At 56.2% G+C, this 15,718-nt stretch overlaps 1 protein-coding gene across 3 annotated transcripts in view; it reads right to left on the bottom strand.

The window, feature by feature from the left end:
- Positions 1–15,718, bottom strand: part of PWWP2B (PWWP domain containing 2B) — a 45,633-nt gene that overhangs the window by 12,810 nt on the left and 17,105 nt on the right. The window contains exon 3 of one of the 3 annotated variants that reach the window (XM_062635153.1): positions 14,162–14,666. The exons of the other annotated variants lie outside the window; for them this stretch is intronic. The gene's annotated coding sequence lies outside the window, so the exon portion shown is untranslated. Of the gene's footprint in view, positions 1–14,161; positions 14,667–15,718 lie in introns of those variants that run through there. 3 annotated transcript variants of the gene reach the window in all.

Raw genomic sequence — 15,718 nt, forward strand, 5'->3', positions numbered from 1 at the left:
TTTCCTTTTCTATCTAGATGTATCTCTACAGTGTATGAAGTCCATCACACCAGCTCACTCTGCTTACAAACACAGCACCAGTAAAGCACCTGCTCCTGGGAGATGCTGCTCTGTGTCTGATGGTTTCAAGGTGGGTGCTGCTGGCAGACCCCTTGTTTCACAGTAACTGTGCTATAGAGGCAGCACAAGGGTTCTGCTGGGGCCAACTCCTGCTCTCGGCAAGCTGTTACTGAAGTCAGGAGTGTGTGTGGGGAAACATCTCTCCTGTCACCTCACACCATAAAACACCTGAGCTCCTCCAGCGAGCCAGGAACCCGGGCTGATGCATGCCCAGGGGGTCTCTGCTGCACACCCCGGGATGCATCTTCCCAACCAGAGAGGTGCAAGAACCCAGCGCCCCATTCACATGGGCACCACTTGACCCCCACCAGCCACCCACCCTTCCCTTCCCTCCTCACACTGCCTGTGCCAAAGCAAGATCAGCACCATGGCCAAAACTGAGAGCAGAGACAGTGCCCATAGGGCAGGTAACAGCCATCCCCATTGCTGGCCGAGTCCATCAGTGCAGCTCAGAGCAGCCCTTGGGAGCTCACAGAGCCAGATTACACCAAAGCAAGAGGATTTCCAGCCGAGGCACCTCATGAGGATGTCCTGGCAGCAGCTTATGTGCCTTAATCTGCCTCACTTGTCAGCACAGCCCACCTCACCGCAGGCAGAGCAATCCTGAGGCGGGCAGGAGCTGGAAGGGAACATTTCCTCCCTGTTTAACTGTGACACCTTTGCATCAGCTGGCACCGCCTGTGGCCACTGAGTCCATCACAGTGCCCCTGCATCAGTACTCTGGCCATGCCAGCTAGAAATGCAGTACACAGACCAGAACCACAGCACTGCACTGTGTGCTGGGGAAAGGAGGGGACAAAAGGGGTGGCAGAAATAGCATTGTGCTCCAGGTAACAGAGTTTTCTGATTGGGACCTCCACAGTTTGGGGACTGAGGTAAAGCTTCAGCTGCCACAGACACAGTTTTGAACTGACACTACACATACATGTATATTGTCCATGAGTATCTCCAGGTTACTGGAAAACCACCCTAAACCAGCCCACCCTCCCCATGCCAGCCCACCCTCCCCATGCACCAGTGAATCACTGCGGATGACTGTGTCCAAGCCTGCCCCAGGGCAGCTCTGGCAGCCGGGAAGCAGGCAGCCTCCAGCCCGTTTCTCGCCGTGATTTACTGGAGGTGACGGCTCTTTTCAGGAGCCGTGACTTAACCCCTGTGATTTATGGCAGCTCCATCGTGCTCCGGTCACCCACGGATGGCGTCCGGCGGGGCTTGGCTGCTGGCCCTGCGCGAGAGCCGGCGGCACGAGATCTGCTCCGGGGTAGGGCTGCACGTGGAGAGCAGCAGCCTGCAGCATCACTTACACACTGACCAAGCAACAGCACCTATATTTAGTTCTCCCCCCGTGCCCTGTGCTGCCATGGGCTGACTGCGATCAACTGACCCCGACAGTGCTCGGGTTTGTCACATCCCATCTGCAGCCCTGCGGGAAGAGGGCTCCTCGTGCAGCTGCTCTGGTGCCACGCTAAAACCAGGCCTGCAACGAGAACCCCCTCAGCCCTCCCTGCGAGCAGCAGCTTCCACAGCAAACCACGGCTGGTCCCTGCATCGCTGCACCAAGGGGGGGGCTCCCTCTGCTCACCCCTCAGAACACGTCCTGGCAACGGCACTGCTGCTGCTGCTTGTTTCAACATCCCCCTGCGTTCTGCCCCAGCACCCAGGGCAGAGCCGTCCCGCAGAAACGTCTGCTTCAGAAAGAGACCTTCACGTTGCTCTCTGACGGAAGGGAGCTCTCAGAGCACAAGGGGCACTTCACAGCCTAGCTCCTGCTCAGGACTTCAAAGACAAAAGCACCCTGAATCACACCCGGAGCGCAGGCAGGAACGAAGCCTCCACACGAGCCTCTCCCATCGCCACTGTTTGTGGCACCTGCAGAGCCAGCGCTCTGCTTGCCACGGGAATCCTCATGGAAGTAACCCCTCAGCGCGGGCAGGGCTGACCCAGAGGAGGGGGCACACAGAGCTCGGCTAACATGAGCAGCCCCAGCCCCAGGACACCCCTCCTGCGCTGGAACACGGGCTCAGCTACTGCAGCGGGGCTGGCGAGGGGTGAGGTGGTCAGACTGACCCTGCAGAGACGAGGAGCTTCATCTGCCAGGTGTCCTGCTGGCACCGACACTGCCCAGACACCGCAGCAGCAGCTAAAAGGGTGTCCCGTTAAAACCTCTGGGCTGCAGCAGCTGGGATTGGTGCTCTGGGCCTGGCCCATTGATCCCCAGCACCCACAGGGTCCCCTCTGCATCGCCTGGGCTTGGTTTGCCCTTCAACAGGAAGGTCTGGAGCATCCAGCCATCTGCAAGGGATCCAGTTTGTTTGTTCAAACTGGAAAAGCAGAGAGCATCACCTGCCTCCTGAGCAAGGCAGCTCTTCACAGAGCCAGCCTGGCCCCTCCACGTGGAGAGGATGAACACACATGGAGAGCTTCTGAAGGGCTCTTCTGAGAGGGCTGGGCCTAAGAACGTGATTTATTTCGAAAGGTCTTCAGTGTAATGCATTGATTTGCTGTTCTCCTTCAGTCCTGTCCTTATCGTGTAAGGAGCCTCGAACAGATTACAAATTGCTGCCCAATAAATACATTGAATCACAGAATCCCAGCCTCGTTTGGGTTGGAAGGGACTTCAAAGCTCCTCCAGCTCCAACCCCTGCCATGGGCAGGGACCCCTTCCACTAGAGCAGCTTGCTCCAAGCCCCTGTGTCCAACCTGGCCTTGAGCACTGCCAGGGATGGGGCAGCCACAGCTTCTCTGGGCACCCTGTGCCAGCGCCTCAGCACCCTCACAGGGAAGAGCTTCTGCCTAAGAGCTCATCTCAGTCTCCCCTCGGGCAGGTTAAAGCCATTCCCCTGTGTCCTGTCCCTACAGGCCCTTGTCCAAAGGCCCTCCCCTTCGTGTGCTGGGATCTGCTCTTGGGATGCTCAGCACCCGCAGGGACGCACCAGGCAAATGAGTGGAGGCAGAGAAGGGTGAAATCACCCAGGTACAGTGAGATCAGCTCCACGTGTCCCACCTCAAGCAGCCATGCCAGCCCCATCTGGGATGCTCTGGCCAAGACAACTGCAGGTAATGGGGATCAAGCTATTGCTGGTGTTTGCAACTGAGCTAGCAAGAGCTAAGAAATGCAATTAGAAAGCCAAAACAAAATGCCTGAAACCCAAATTTCTGGTAGGTAAATGTCCTGGGTTCAGCAGTAGCAGTCATTTTTCCCCTTCTTGGTAGCTGGTGTAGTGCAGTGTTTTGACTTTCAGCTCGGGAACAGAGCTGATAGCGATGTTTTGGTTTGGCCAAGGACTTTGTGAGCCTCATGCTCTGCCAGGGAGGAGGGGAAGCCAGGAGGAAGCAGAGACAGGACACCTGACCCAAACTGACCAAAGAGGTATTCCATACCACAGCACGTCATGCCCAGGAGGTAACTGGGAGTTAGCCGGAAGGGCTGGGAGACTGCAGGGTTGGAGGAGGTATCGGTCGGAGCTTGGTCGGGCTGGGGGGGCGAGTTATCGGTCGGCTGGTGGTGAGATGATGTATTCTCTTCCCTTGTTATTTCCTTTATCATTATTATCACTGGTGGTAGCAGTAGTGATTTGTGTTATACCTTAGTTACTAAACTGTTCTTATCTCAACCCGTGGGAGTTGCATTCTTTTCGATTCTCCTCTCTGTCCCTCTGGGAGTAGGGGGAGGGAAAGAAAGGGGGGCAGTGAGTGAACGAGTTACCTGACTGGGTTTAAACCACGACAGTTCTTTTTGGCGCCCAACGTGGGGCACGAAGGGTTGAGATAACAACAGATTTGACTGGATTAATAGTCACTCGTCACAATGCTGATTTATTGGCTCTCAGAGTTGTTCTTGTTGATCTCACAGCTTCAGAATGTTGTAACTTACTTAGAGCTGGTATTTGCTGTGTTAGTGTTTATCAAGTGTGGGGCTTGGGCTAAGGTTCTTGTCTCACTGTGCTTTATGGCAATGGCTTGTAATACGGGCGGGCTCCAGCAGCACGGCGGGACAGACGTGGCCGTGGACTTGTACCTGGCCGTCCGGCTGCTCTTCACCGTCCTGGCCCTCACCCTACTCTCCATCTTCGTGAGGCTGCGGGGAGCTGAGGGGGAGCGGCCCCGGGAGCCGGCGGCAGCCGAAGCGGCCCGGGAGAGCGGCCCCGGGGACCGAGCGGCGGCGGGAGCGGGGCCGGTGGCCGCGCGGGGACGGCTGCCGGTGGAGGAGGCCGGGGCGGTCGAGGAGAGGAAGGAGGCGGCTGCCGAGCAGCGGGAGAAGGCGGCGGAGGAGCCGAGCCCCGCTGCCGAGCCCAGCCCCGCGGCCGAGCCGAGCCCCGCGGCCGAGCCCAGCCCCGCGACGGCCGAGAGCATTTCCCGGAAGCCGCCCGCCGAGCCCCAGGAGGATGCAGGAGACCACGCAGCATTTCCCAGCAAGGCAGAGGACGAAGAGCTGGACTCAGGAAAAGAGAAGCTGGCGGTGGGAGAGCCGGCAAGCACAGCAGCTACACCAGCCCCAGTGACAAGTACAGCAGCATCGTGTGAGAGTTCTGAAGGTTTTAAATGGCCTTTGGGTATCCTTGGGACCTGCCTGCTGGTTGTGATGGAGATCAGCATGTTGGCACACACACAGGCTGTGTTCTACCCACAACCATTTTGTCTGATCTCAAAAGTTAAGCAGAGTCAGGTTTGGGTCTTGTCTGGGGTTAGACGACAATGCTGGGGGACCAAGAGGTTTTCCCCAAGGCTGGAGAGTCATGAGTGGCAGGGTGTGTGGGACAGTATGGGCAAGTATCTAGTCCACTGGGCCCCTCCAGTGCTTTGGAAGCATCGGAGATGGAAGGCAGCTGTATGGAGTCCCCAGCAACAAGCTGTAGAAACTGCTGAAGGGAACAGTGAATTATTTTGAGCCTGGTGGGCCCATGGCACTTTAGGCCATCAGAGGAGAGATGCAACACAGAGATGGACTCATGATCGAGGGGTGGACTTAGCAATGGACACTATTGCCCAGGTTATTCACGAGTGTGAACACTGCACACAGTCTCTCCTGCTCTGGCTGTTACAAGAGATGGAGCCTGACGTCATGGACCAGATGGACTCAGCAGCTTTATAGGGACTGGTCCATGCACTAAGATAAGAGTATATTGAAAATGGGGGATCTGAGCATGACGTGAATGGTATGGAATAAGGGGTGGATAATGTCCTGGGTTCAGCAGTAGCAGTCATTTTTCCCCTTCTTGGTAGCTGGTGTAGTGCAGTGTTTTGACTTTCAGCTCGGGAACAGAGCTGATAACAAGCGATGTTTTGGTTTGGCCAAGGACTTTGTGAGCCTCATGCTCTGCCAGGGAGGAGGGGAAGCCAGGAGGAAGCAGAGACAGGACACCTGACCCAAACTGACCAAAGAGGTATTCCATACCACAGCACGTCATGCCCAGGAGGTAACTGGGAGTTAGCCGGAAGGGCTGGGAGACTGCAGGGTTGGAGGAGGTATCGGTCGGAGCTTGGTCGGGCTGGGGGGGCGAGTTATCGGTCGGCTGGTGGTGAGATGATGTATTCTCTTCCCTTGTTATTTCCTTTATCATTATTATCACTGGTGGTAGCAGTAGTGATTTGTGTTATACCTTAGTTACTAAACTGTTCTTATCTCAACCCGTGGGAGTTGCATTCTTTTCGATTCTCCTCTCTGTCCCTCTGGGAGTAGGGGGAGGGAAAGAAAGGGGGGCAGTGAGTGAACGAGTTACCTGACTGGGTTTAAACCACGACAGTAAACAATTCATTTATCTCCTTTAAGTAGCGGGTCTGAACTGCTGCAGGAACGGGCTCTCTGGGTCTGTCTGGCTTTCAAGTTGCTGCGAACTATCGACATCAGTGGCACTTTCTACTTCCTCAAGCATTTCTGCAGTGGTGCATTAGTGATTTGATTACCCAGTGCTGTACTTGGAGTCAATCGAGTGAGACGGGAGGTGAGCTGCTGCCGCAGGCACTAACAGCATTCCTGCAAGGCTGCAGGAGCGCTCCCCATCGCGCAGGGCCAGGTCACGCACCGGGAGGTAACACGGAGCTGGCAGCGCAGCGCTGCAGGCGTGAGCACAGCCAGCCCTGCCGGGGCTGCTCTGGTACGAGGAGCAGGGCCCGGCGCTGAGCCAGCACGGGCACCAGCGGCAGTGCTCCTTCAGGCGGGCAGCGGATGTGAGCCGCAGAGCTGCGGCTGGGCAGGAAGAGGACACAACCGGTCAGGAACGTGCTCCTTGGGCTGTTCCCGCTGCACGGCCCCACTTCGGTTTCTCCAGAGTCCACACCTTGGGTTACTGCAGGTCAACAGCCTTCCCCTTCCCTTTCCCTCTCCCTTTCCTTTCCCCTATCCCTTGCCCTTCCCTGCCATTCCCCCCTTCCCTTCCTTTCCTTCCTCCCTTCCCTTCCTTTCCCATTCCCATGCACATGGGTGCATGACTTCACAGCCTCTACTTTGTCCCTGCTGATCTCTTCCTCTCTGGGCTCTCCATCCACCACCACCACGGCCTTCCCTTAACAGGCAGGTGCTGGTGGGGTCGGTGAGGTTCATCGGAGCTGTAGAAGGGGGACATGGTCTCATCCACTGCTCTGGGAGCACTTCCCACAGCACCCTCCAGGCCCAACTTCACTCAAGACCATCAGACACAGGAGTCGGGGAAGTGTTCAAGGCCAGGTTGGACACAGGGCTTGGAGCAAGCTGCTCTAGTGGAAGGGGTCCCTGCCCATGGCAGGGGTTGGAGCTGGAGGAGCTTTAAGGTCCCTTCAACCCAACCCAAGCTGGGATTCTGTGATTCCACAATTTCAGGGTGAAACAGGTCTGGACTCTTCTTCTGTACCGAAGTACCTCTAAAATGAAGTATCATTGTACCCATAAATTCCCAAAGACTGGAAGTCCTGACTGCTGGCCACAACCACTCATTCTCTCCCACAGAGAACCAGAGGTCCCATTTTGCAGTGCTGGATGCTGTGTACGAGCAGTGCTGGCAAACAGCAGCTCTGTTTGCTGACTTGTAGCAAAGGCAAAAACCCAAAGCCCTGCACAAAAAATGCTTTTCTCAACAGAACGCTTTTCCATGCTTCCCAGGGAGGTTCACAGTAAAGGGAACACTGGTGATGCCACCCATAAAAGAGCATCCATCACTGCTGTGCAAGCAACTGATCTACCTGCCTGATTGTAACTAAATCCCATCTGTAATTGGGTGGGGAAACACATTGATTACAACTAATAATTAATATCTGTGATGGGAGGAACAGTTTAACCTTGAATAAGGGTGAATTTTGAGGCAGGAAGCTGCCCCCGGTGAGAGCAGCGGCAGGTCCCCGCCACAGACCCTTCCAAGGAGGTGGGGTTGGGACCGGCAGAGCCAACAGCAAAGCTGAGCGCATTGAGGAGCAGCGTGACTTCAGCCAAGCTTTAGCCTTCCCCTGCAGCCTGTACGAGCAGGGGACACCACCTCCATGTCAGCTGCTCTTGCTGCAGACACGGTGCTGCTGGTGCAGCATCTCCACAGCCCGAGCAGGAGCAGGACGGGTGTCCCCATGCAGGGACTGGGTGTCCCACGTCCCACCAGCCTCTGCACTGCACTGCACGGCACAGCCAAACCCGGCTCCTCTGGGAAGTCTGATCCTGCTCCTGCCCGCACAGCCTGATGCAGAGCCAGTGAAGGCTGCAGGCAGCAGCGCCGCGGAAGGTCTGAGCCAGGCCTCACAAAGAGCCATCCCCGAGGGGAGTCAGGATCTTCATCTCTGAATCACCAAATCACAGAATCAGCTGGGCTGGAAAAGCCCTCCAAGCCCACCCAGTCCAACCCTTACCCCAGCACTGCCCAGGCCACCACTGCCCCACGGCGCTGGGGCCTCGTCTCCACGCTGCGTGAGCACTTGCAGGGACGGTGACTCCTGCCCCTCCACCTCACCGCCTCAGTGCGCTCCCCATCGCCCCCAGCCATGGCACCCATGCCCCACACAGACCACACGGGAGGGCCGCATCTCACCCGATCCCAGCCACGGCCCCGAGCTCTGCCCCACGGGGCAGGGGATGCCCAGGGGAGGGGCAGTCCCCAGCGCTGGTCCCATCAACACGGCGCTGCCACTGTGTCTGCAGCATCCCCCTGCTCTGAGGTGCTGAAGAGCTGCTGGCTCATGGCACCCAACCCGCAATCCCCCGCACATGCTGGTGCCCGGGGCCTGCTATGGGGGGACCCCAACCTGGAGGCACAGGCGGGATCAGAGGAGATCAAACTGGAGCTACAAATCCCATTTGCTGAGAGGTTTGCACACGGGGGCTGTGGAGTTTCCTTCCCACCAGGTATCCATGTGTGAGGGTGAAGCTGTGTTAGCGCAGCTCCTACGGCCGGTTGTAAGCCTCTCCAGGGACTGTGTTACATTGAACAGCCTTTCTCCCCTTAATTTAAAGGATGTTTCCAAGCAGGAGGCCCTGGACAGAAATGTGAACCAGATGTTTCCAAAGGCAATCCCTGCCCAGGCCCCGCTCCTGTTCCTTGGGCTGCACTTGTCACACCAAGAAACGTCCGTGCAGGACGGGGCTGGGGGTGCCCAGGGCAGGGAACCCACCGGGATCCAGGGCAAGCCCAGGGGCCCCTCATACACCGGTGAACACATGGATACAGGAGGAGCTGCCAGCTCACGTGTGTGTCAACAACATCTCACAGAGTCCCTCCCATGAACCCACCGAGCAACTACAGTCAGAAACCAGCCAAGAGACAAGAACCAACGTGATGATCACCCGGTTTTCATGTGGAGAAAGATGGAGAACGGGAATGCAACACTTAAATACTGAAATGGGAGGAAACCAGGCCAGTAAAGTGATCCTCAAACGGGTTCGGTGTCATGAACTCCACATCACAAGGTGAGGCGCTGGCACAGGGTGCCCAGAGAAGCTGTGGCTGCCCCATCCCTGGCAGTGCTCAAGGCCAGGTTGGACACAGGGGCTTGGAGCAAGCTGCTCTAGTGGAAGGGGTCCCTGCCCGTGGCAGGGGTTGGAGCTGGAGGAGCTTTGAGGTCCCTTCCAACACAAACCAGGCTGGGATTCTGTGATTAACATTGCCATATAAACACCATTTTCCTCAAAACCCTCTCACCAGGGCGTCACCCTCACTACATACCCCATCTAATCCAATGCACACTTACACTGAGGGATTCCTGGATCTAAAAGCACCGTCAGGTAACTGATGTTCACCCATGGATCTGTCTTGAGGAAGCAGCACGGGCTCCTCACTTGGTCTTTCTGCTGTAAAACTGGCTCAGGGGAGCGGCACACACGGACACAGGCGGCTCTGCCCCTCCCTGCTGGGACAGACCCAAATCCTATCATTTTCCACTCAACAGGAGCACTTTGGGAGCCCGCTTTGCATCAGCAGCCACTGAGGAGCTCCAGGATTAGCTGCTGAAGCTGCCTGGCCCCAGCCAGGCCTCCACGCTCTGGGAAAACTCTGGGTTCCTCCAGCAGCAGAGCTTCAGTTGGGGACAGCACCAGTAAATGTGGTTTGAGAGGCTACAGCAACATGAGGATCCTTAGTTAAAGCTCCCTGATACAGGTACTGGTGCCTGTGATACCCAAGCACCAACTGCATCACTGATCACTTGCACATGCTCGTGTCCAGGACTTTCTGCAGTAAATCCATGGGATAGGGTTCAACTTAGCTGGAGCACACAGTGCCTTGCTCCGACCAGCAAAGCCTGATTTCCAGCCACGCATTAGCTCACACCCATGAGCAAATTCAAACCGTGCAGAACCATTCCAGGTTTCTGCAGACAACCTTGTTTAGCACAAGGATGGGGCAGAGGAAAGCCATCAACAGAATCAATGCCAAAAGCACCCCCATCCGCACCCCAGCAGCCAGACATCAAACAAGACCAGTTTGGGTCCATCAGCAACAGCTCGGCCCCATCCCAGCCATCACCCATGGCAGGGGCCATGCACACCGCATCCTTTGGGATGCTGGCCAAGGCTGCTGCCATTCCCCACTGCAGCTCCTGCACTGTCAGTCTGAGCCCTCCACCTGGCTCCACCAAAGCTCCATCTCCACCAGTGCCTCAGTGTCCCACGCTGAGTGCCACAATTCCATGCTAGCTCAGCAGAGCACCCTTCCCCTTGGCTCAGCTCAGGGACCCTGCCTGGGCACTGCTACACAGCACGGCTGGGCAACCTCTGTCTACCTGGTGCTTCCTGCAGGGCACTGGGTGCAGGGACACCTACTGCAGGCACCAGCCCGGATGTCATCCAAAGGGATGGGTGCACACCATGGTACTGAGCACGGGCAGGGCAGTGCTCAAGGGGCATTGGATGAGGACAGCGGGGAGCAGAGGGGCTGGGGGGGCTGAAAACCTGTTCAAGGCACATGAGACATGAGGCCAAGGGGGAGGAACGTGCATCAAGCACACATTTCATCTACAGACTCACTGCATTAGCAAAATGCCCCATTACGAAAGTACCAACGGGGTCAGTCCTGCTTTGGGTAACATCAGAATGAAATAACAAACACCCTGGGCTCCTGCAGGGCTTCACTGCGGGACCCAGCTCTGCGGGCTGAAGGAACATTATCTAGGTGTTCCTGCTCCGGCAGGGGGATTGGACTAGATGATCTTTTGAGGTCCCTTCCAATCTCTAACATATTCTGTGTGTGTGTGTTTGTGTGTGTGTGAACCAGGAGGAAACCCCCAAACCCACAGTGCGGAGCAGCGGAGGCTGTAATGAACCTGGAGTGCAACGGGAATGGAGATGGGCTGGGGCAGGCCCCACCACCCAGAGCCAAGCACATGGGCCGGAGCGGAGGGAGAAAATATCCTTCACAATCAGTCAGAAAGAGCAATGTCCCAGCACACATCCAGCACAGCCCCCGCTGCAGAGAGCACCGGCTCTTCCCCAGCATCGCCAGGTAGGTTTTCCTCTGGCAGCATGAAAGCCTGCAGAAAGCCATTCAAACTTCCCCTTATAGAAACGGGCATCTAGAAACTTCTACATCAGCTCTGTAAAACCAGGTCAGAAGGGAAGCATCGCCCCGCTCTTGGCTTGAGCTCTGGAATCTGCTGAGGAATTATTCTCATCCATCTGAATAACGGCTGAGGCAGAAAGAAAGCAATTTGCTGGAGATCTTGGCTTTAAGCCTTGCCAAAATTGAGGAATCACCTTTTCACGGAGGTGAAGGGAGCCGCTGCTTCAGCTCCCGCACACAGACCCACAGCTGTGCCTCCTGTTGGGATGCTGCGCACGGCTGGTGCTTAAACCACCATGAGCCGCTGGTTCAGAGCAGGACCCACGCTCATGCCTCCTAAGCACTGTTTCTGCTGTTCTTCATAGAATCACAGAATCCCAGCCTGGTTGGGGTTGGAAGGGACCTCAAAGCTCCTCCAGCTCCAACCCCTGCCACGGGCAGGGACCCCTTCCACTAGAGCAGCTTGCTCCAAGCCCCTGTGTCCAACCTGGCCTTGAACACTGCCAGGGATGGGGCAGCCACAGCTTCTCTGGGCACCCTGTGCCAGCGCCTCAGCACCCTCACAGGGAAGAGCTTCTGCCTAAGAGCTCATCTCAGTCTCCCCTCGGGCAGCTGAAGCTCTGCAGTGGTTCTCAGTGAAGCAGCAGAACCTGGGGGCTCATGGGCTGTGTGAATCCCACTCTGGTGCTGCACTGCCACAGCTGCTGTTAACAGACACGCGTGTGCCAGGCCACAGGGCACAGGGGTGAGGCAGAACAGGGGGCCCAGCACAGCCACCTCCATTCCTCTTTGGTCTGTGCCCAGCACTGGCAGCAAACCAGTTCTGACCTTCCCCTGCAGACACAGGCACTGCCCAGGGGCACCGCTCACATTTTTCCCTTACCTCTGCACTGGCACGGAGCCCCAGGCAGTGCAAGCCCATTGTTTGCTTTCTCCAGGGCCCAGCTATGCCAGGAATGTCACACATCCGGGGGTAAGGACAGCTGGCAGAGCACATTTATGTGCCCGGGGCTGGGGGGGCGTGTGGGGTGTGTTACACTGCACAGCCAAGCTACCATGCAAGACAAAGCTCTTGGGCATCCCCTCTTAAACAGCTCCATCCTAGGACCACATCCAGCCTCAGAGGACAGATGCTGGGCTGGAGCTCACCTTCTCCATCCATTTCATGTCATAGAATGGCTTGGGTTGGAAGGGCCTCAAAGATCATCCAGGCACTGGAGCTGCTCTCAGGTCTCCCCTTCAGGAGCCTTCTCCAGGCTGCCCCAGCCCAGCTCTCTCAGCCTGGCTCCAGAGCAGAGCTGCTCCAGCCCTCGCAGCAGCTCCATGGCCTCCTCTGGCCTCGCTCCAACAGCTCCACGTCCCTCTTGTGCTGCTGCCCCAGAGCTGGGGCAGGGCTGCAGGGGGTCTCACAGAGCACAGCAGAGGGTCAGGTCAGCAGCTGTGGGTGTGAGGTATCACAGCTCCCTCCTGCACCAGCACTGACCTCAGGGGTGCTACTGCCTGTTGATGGGACTGCAGTGACACCCATGAGCCTTCTCAGGAGAGCACAGGATGCACCTGTAGCTCCTGGCACCTCCTTCAACCATGAGCAGCCCTTCCACAGGCAGGCAGGATCCTTCCCTAGAGCCGGGAGCAGACAAGTGCTTTTCCTGAGCACAGGGCTCAGTTATTCCCTCTTTGCCTTTGAATTTTGTTTCTGAAATGGACAGAGGGCTGCTCATAGCCCCTCACACAGGTGACTGCCGCAAGGCTACAGCCAGAGAGCTTGGCAACGCCTTTGGGCAGGGGTTGCGTACAATAAAGAACTGTGTGAGCAGAAACCCCATAAACCTCCGTGGCCACCAGGTAACCCTGGGCCTGGCTCAAGAAGATGCTAGAAACAAGCCCCAAAGGAACTCCTGAAGACAGACGGGCCGGGCTGAGAAAGGCCGAGCTGTTTGCTGCGGGAGCACTCCGTGCGCAGAGCAGCCTGGCCCGCGGAGCTGGGGATGGGCAGCGCCATGCCCAGGTAAACAACGGCTGCACAGAGCCCTTACACAAGGTGCAGAGCACATTCCTGCCCGCACACTGCCGCCTTTTACACTTGGGTTTGGAGAACAGGAAGCTTATTGATTTGTTTGCAGAGGTGGCCAAAGCCGGACCTGGGAGACTGATGTCCTGCTTCAGCCCTGCGCTGCAGCCTGCGGGCCTTACACCGCAGCCAACTGGGTACCAACTGAGGGAAGCAGCTCTGACTCGCTGTGTGCCCGTACTGAGACTCAGCAGAAGGGGTTTGGTGCTGCACTCTTGTTAAACTCTGCTGTTGTTAAACAGAAAAGGGAAGCTCTGACCTCTGCTGCTGACACGCAAAAGACCACAACATGAACCAGTATGAACCAGGAAAACACGAGCTTGGATGTCCGCCCGCCTGCTCGCCCTTTAACTGGACAAGAGCTCAGCACAGTGTTTGCCGTAGCAGAGGAAGAACAATCAGGAACCTGCACAATGACCCTGGCAGCTCGAAGGCAACATCTGACACGCAGGCAAGCTGTCACCCAGCAGGGACAACTCGGAGCTGCTTTCTCCAGCATCAGAAAGAGCAGATTACCACACACTAATGCTTTTAGACCGAGGGAACCGAAGGCAAAACTAACGCAAACCCCCCAGATGAGCTGAGACAGTTTCAAAAGCTTGTCCAAGCCCCAGAAATTAACTGACAAGAGTTTCAAAAGCCTGTCCATAGCTCACTTCAGTCTGTCAGCCATTCCTGCTCTAAAGCTGCTACCAAACCTGCAGGCTGCTTTCTGGTTTATAAAGCCTGCTAACCATCTCCAGTCATGTGTAAGGATGAAAATCCTTCCTATCCAACACCACGTGCTCAAGGGGCCTGGTGTGAACACAAGTGAGTTCAGAACATCAATTCACTCTCCAACCGGAGCCACGAGAGCGAGCTGAGGCTCCAGCCTGTGGTTCCAGGTGACTGAAAGCACACGCTGGGACACATCATCCAAGGTACCTGGTGACAGCTGGATTCACCTACCTGACAATACCCGTTCCCTCAGCTCTGCAGTGAACGACACGAAGCAGCTTTAACACACGCAATGACAGCCACATAGTTCCGTGTTGCACATCTTCCAAGGTTTAATAGACACAAAAGTGAGTCCATGGTACTTAAGACACTACAATGATTTCATTCTATTGCATGTCCTGCTCCAATTACACTTCTTGGAGTACAGTATTGAGGAAAAGTTTGGTAGCTTTAAAATGAACGAGTGTGTGAAATCTGTAAGTAAAATAAGCAGCAGCAGCAATAATCTGGGGGGTTTATCAAGAATAGCTAACTTTGACGTAATAAATACATTCCGGGTTGTCGGTTTTGCTGTTCTCCCAGTTCACTGCTGTGTGACTGGTCAAATCCTCATGCTAGGGTGAGACATCCTCCAGACCTTCCCGCCAGCCTCGCACCAGAAGAGCCTCCTGCCGGGGCCCGTCCCCGGTGCAAAGCAGCGTGTGACAGGGAATGCGCCGCGTCCTCCTGCTGCGCGCGGACCCTCCGGCCTCTCCCGGCTCCCTGCAGACTGGTGGCCCTCTGGAGAACAGCTGGGCTCTGTCTTCTGACACCTTGAAGAAAGCGAGAGGGAGAGGTTAGGGAGCGCAGGGCCGGCAGCCGCGGCCGGGCTCGTGCCCCGCTGGCCTCCGCACACAGGCAGGAATGCTCCGGCTCCCGGCTGGCAGCACCAGCGGCACCCACAGCTTCAGGACAAGCTTTGCCAAGGGAACAAACCCGGAGCGAGAGCGGGCATTTTCTCCAAGACAGCCACGATATGCAGCTCAGCGACGATAAGGAATCCTCGGCCTCTGCCTTGAAGACTAAGCGCTGCTCGGGGTGGGTTACCGCAGGTTAATCTGCCACGCGGCCCTGCACAACACACCACGTGAAGAACATCTGCCTCTGCTTTTCTAAGGCTACCTACGAAATAGGATTATTCTCCCCTTGAGAACAAACTGCACAGAAGCTGTTCCAAGTACCTGCGGTGGCTGAAGACATCTATTGCTGCTGCGGTGCCTGGATCAGGGGAGGCTTTAGAACAGTGTTCAGCGCCTAAAGGAGCCACAAGAAACCTGGAGAGGGGCTTTGGACAAGGGCCTGTAGGGACAGGCCAAGGGCAATGGCTTTAACCTGCCCGAGGGGAGATGGAGATGAGCTCTTAGGCTGAGTTCTTAGGCAAAGAACTTCTTGCTAATTTCTCATCTAAAACAGTTTGAGCTAGTTCAAAAGCCTGACCAGCCCTAACCCACCTCCCTGCCAAACCAGCCACAGGACACTCAGGCTCAAACCCATGTTCCTGACAAACAGGATTACTGCTATGAAGCAAAAGATCAAAGACCTTTAAAAAACCCTCACTTACAAATACAGAGCACAATAAAAGCCAAGAACACAACAGCAAACACAGGAAGATGATCACATTCCCAGCGCTGCTGAAACTGCAGCAGCAGCTCTGCTGTGGGCATGGAACCAAAGCAACACTGATCTGCCCAGACTCAGCATCCAGAAGGATCTGCAGTATCACCATACAGCTGAGACCTAAAGAGCTGATGCACTGCACCACAAATGCCCTAACTCCTACATTCCAGAGGAGGACTGCAACCAGATTTCATGCACTTGAACCATC

The sequence above is a fragment of the Pezoporus occidentalis genome, unplaced genomic scaffold (assembly GCF_034315485.1).
Source record: "Pezoporus occidentalis ecotype Australia unplaced genomic scaffold, CSIRO_AGI_Poc_V1 ctg45, whole genome shotgun sequence".
NCBI classification, from domain to species: Eukaryota; Metazoa; Chordata; class Aves; order Psittaciformes; family Psittacidae; genus Pezoporus; species Pezoporus occidentalis.